This window comes from Apium graveolens, chromosome 3, assembly GCF_009905375.1.
Source record: "Apium graveolens cultivar Ventura chromosome 3, ASM990537v1, whole genome shotgun sequence".
Taxonomy (NCBI): Eukaryota; Viridiplantae; Streptophyta; class Magnoliopsida; order Apiales; family Apiaceae; genus Apium; species Apium graveolens.
Genome location: NC_133649.1, coordinates 274,651,399 through 274,655,830, shown reverse-complemented (window position 1 = coordinate 274,655,830; position 4,432 = coordinate 274,651,399). Strand labels below are relative to the sequence as shown.

General features: G+C 39.0%; 1 non-coding gene across 1 annotated transcript; it reads left to right on the top strand.

Moving 5' to 3' along the window:
• Nucleotides 1–2,547: 2,547 nt before the first annotated feature.
• LOC141716455 (small nucleolar RNA R71) lies at nucleotides 2,548–2,654 on the top strand. Its single transcript, XR_012573165.1, has one exon. It is a non-coding gene; the product is annotated as a small nucleolar RNA R71 (small nucleolar RNA).
• The last annotated feature ends 1,778 nt before the right edge of the window (nucleotides 2,655–4,432 follow it).

Genomic DNA, 4,432 nt, shown 5'->3' with positions numbered 1-4,432 from the left:
TGACCAATCATGTCAGAGAAGATAGCCATCATGCATCTCTGAAATGTGGCAGGTGCCCCACACAAACTAAAAGATACTCTTCTAAAGGCGAAAGTACCAAATAGACTAGTGAAGGTAGTCTTTTCCTGATCTTCCGGAGTAATGCAAATCTAATTATAGCCCGAATAGCCATCCAGAAGACAGTAGTACTCATGCCCAGCCAAGTTGTCAAGCATCTGATCAATAAATGGTAGAGGGAAGTGATCCTTTCTCGTGGCTTTATTCAGCTTCCTGTAATCCATGCAAACTCTCCATCCCGTGACTGTTTGAGTAGGAATGAGATCATTCTTCTCATAGCGACAACGGTGATACCTCCTTTCTTCGGCACACACTGAACTGGACTCACCCAGGAACTTTCTGAAATGAGATAGATAATCCCTGCATCTAGCCATTTGAGAATTTCCTTCTTCACAACTTCTTTCATGATCGGATTGAGCCTTCTTTGTTGCTCAACAGTAGGCTTGCTACCTTCTTCTAGCAAAATTTATGCATATAATAAGAAGGGTTGATTCCCTTAATATCTGCTATAGTCCATCCAATTGCCGATTTGAACTCTCTTAGAATTCTTAAGAGTTTTTCCTCATCACTACCTGAAAGTTCAGATGCAATAATAACAGGCAACGTAGTTGCATCACCTAAAAAAGTATACCTTAAGTTTTCAGGTAATGGTTTAAGCTCAAGTGTAGGAGCTTCCTCAATAGATGGCTTGAGGCGCTTGGGAGATTTGTTCAGCTCCTCCATTCCAAGAGATTCAAAAGGCATATCCATATTCCTCTTCCAGGGAGAAGCATTCAAATATTGCAATTGCTCATCACCTTCATCATCTTCGCTATCAGAATTCCCTAACAAGGCCTATTCTAAGGCATCAGACCTTAGCAATTGATCAAGTTCTGAAGTAACCACAGAATCAACCAACTCCACCTTTAAACACTCCTCATTTTCCTGTAGGGAACTTCATGGAATTGAACATATTAAAAGTTACATCCTGATCCAGCACTCTCATGGTGAGCTCACCCTTCTGCAAATCTATCAAGGTTCGACCAGTAGCCAAGAAAGGTCTTCCCAAGATTATGGGAATCTTCTTATCCTCCTCAAAATCAAGAATTACGAAATCAGTAGGAAAGATGAGTTTATCCACCTTGACCAAAACATCCTCAATAATACCTCAGCGGATATGTAATAGAATGATCAACCAGCTGCAGAGTCATATAAGTAGGTTTTGGATCAGGTAAGTCCAACTTCTTGAAGATTGACAAAGGCATCAGATTGATGCTAGCTCCCAAGTCACATAAGCATTTGTCAAACGACACTTTTCCAATGGTGCAAGGAATAGTGAATCTTTCAGGATCTTTAAGCTTCGAAGGCAACTTCTGCTGCAGCACAACACTGCATTCCTCCGTGAGAGCAACAGTCTCTAAGTCATCAAGCTTCACTTTCCTAAAGAGTATACCTTTCATAAACTTCGCATAACTAGGCATCTGTTCAAGAGCTTCAGCGAAAGGTATGTTGATGTGGAAGTTTCTTGAACACCTCCAGAAACTTCTGAAACTGCTTATCCAGCTTTTTCTTCTGCAGCCTCTTAGGAAATGGAGTGGAGGATAGATCTATTTCTCCCCTGTATTACCCTTAGGAGTAGTGTGTTCAACAGTAGTCTTCCTTGGTTCCACTTCAGCTTCCTTCTGCACTTCTTCCTCAGCCTACAACTTCTTCATCCAACACTTGAGAGTATTCGGGATTTGCAACCATTCCCAAACCTCAATGTAATTTCCTTTAACTGCTCCTTAGCTTCTCTCTTTCCTGGTACTTTAGTGTCACTAGGAAGTGTACTAGGTTGACGATTTAACAAGGCATTGGCAATTAATCCAATTTGATTTTCCAAGGTCTTGATAAAAACCTCTTGGCTCTTGCACATGAGCCTCAACTCTTCCAATTCAGATTTTTCATTAGACTGTTGCAGCTGGAGTTGTTGTCTTGGTGCATATTGCGGTTGCTGAAAACCAGGGGGGTTGTATTGCTTTATTGGATACTGCTGATAAGGCTGCTGAATCGCATTCTGAGTGTTGCTTCCAGCTAAAGTTAAGATGATTACGGTTGTTAGGATGATAGGTGGCTGGTACAGGTTGCTGTGACCTCTGAAAGTTCCTCACGAACTGAGCTGATTCACTAGAAATGACACACCGATCAGTCTCATGGGCACCAACACAAAGCTCACAGACACTAGGGATTTGATTAACTCCATAATTAGCCAAAGAATCCACCTTCATCGTTAAAGACTTAAGTTGAGCAGCTATAGCAGTAGCTACATCCAACTCCAGAATTCCTTCTATCTTGCCCTGAGTTAGTCTTTGAGTAGGATTCTGGTATTCATTAACAACCATCAGTTCAATTAATTCATAAGCTTCATCGTAGCTTTTAGCCTACAAGGCTCCTTTTGATGCTACATCAAGCATGGGTCTAGAAGTAGCACCCAATCCATTATAGAAACAGTTAATGATTATCCAGTCAGGCATTCCATGATGAGGACACTTCCTAAGCATCTCTTTATAATGATCCCAAGCCTCAAATAGAGATTCTCCAAATTGCTGAGCAAATTGAGTAAGTGCATTTCTGATTGCAGCAGTCTTCGCCATATGAAAGAATTTAGTTAAGAACTTTTGAGCAAGATCCTCCCATTTGGTGATAGACCCTAGTAATAGAGAATGTAAATAGCACTTAGCTTTATCCCATAGAGAGAATGGGAAAAGCCTCAACTTAATAGCATCTTCAGAAACTCCATTGAACTTGAAAGTGTCGCAGATCTCGATGAAATCTCTGATGTGCATGTTTGGGTCTTCAGTCGGAGAACCCCCAAACGAAACTGAGTTCTGTATCATCTGAATCATGCTCGACTTGATCTCAAAGGTATTAGCCGAGATGGCTGGTCAAACAATGCTAGACTGAATATCATCGATCTTCGGTTGAGAGTAGTCCATCAAAGCCTTTGGTTTGCTTCTGGTTCTCCCATTACAACAAGCGCTTCTTTTTCTTTCTCAACTAAGATCTCTTATTCAACTTTCTCTCTAACGACTACAACTTCTTCCTCAGCTTGATCCATAGTTCTCATACGAGTCTGAGAACGCGTATGCATACACGCTCGCTAGAGTACCTGAACAAAATAAGGAAACAAATAAGTAATAATGTCTGAGTCACCGAACTTTAATCACCAATAATGACAAACACATAAATTAAAAATTAACACCGATAATCCCCGGAAGCGGCGCTAAAAACTTGTTAGTCGCTAAACACGCGCTAAAATTCATTCAAGTATACGTGATCATAAGTAATATAGAATAAATTCTAGTTCGTTCCCACAGGGATTGGTTTAAGTTAATTTCAATCAATGTATTTATGCAACACTAGTATAGCTATTATCCAATGCTAAGACGAATAACAAATTGAGGTTGTTTATATTAAGATTAACTAAGAATTATAGTAAAGAGCATAAACTAAGAGATTAAAGAGATTTGAATAATATATAACACAAACATGGGATTTTAACTTCATTAAATACTTCATTCAATAGCCTTTTCGTTATTAAACTTAGCATGTAATTGTGATGACACTAATCAGATAACACGAAACTGATAAATGCCAACTTTCATTGTATGAATACCATACTACCAGATAGCCACAAAAGAGATAGAAGCTGAATAGACACCAATTATATTGAGACCTTATATGTCTATAGAATTTGACAACATAACGGTTTAATGCACAAGTTATCTATCGTGATTACATAGGGAAAGTAAGATGGTTAAAATTACCTACGAATCATGCATATCACATGAACCTATGCTAGCATGGCAAGTTCTAAACCCTTAAATTCACTTTCGCTTCATTAAAGATTAAGATACTATCTTATAAGTTCGCGACTCTCATAAGACGATTACGCACAACCAATACTAGGTTATCACCACACACTAAGGCATCGAAACGAATTAACTAAAGAAATCCATAAATAAATCCGTTAGAACCCCACGATAACGATTAGCCCATAATCAGACTCATCATCAACGTGGGTTATGATGAAATATGGTATAATAAACGTAGTTTTTATAGTGAATAAAACCAAGTACGAAATAAGAGAATAGGTTCACGAATAAGAAAACTAGCATCCAAAGTTACAACTTAAAACAAAGAATCACAAGATTAAACTAGATCTTCTTCGCTTTGGTTGAATTGTGCTCTACGGTCTTCTTACACCTTCTCCTTAAGCTCTGGTATGTCTTCTTCTTAAAAATGAGCATAAGTTATGTATATACAGCAGCTCATGTAGAGTAGAAGTCCATCTGATCAAAATTCCATGAGAAATAGGATTTTAATTCCCGACCGGCACGGCCGCGCGCTTGACCAG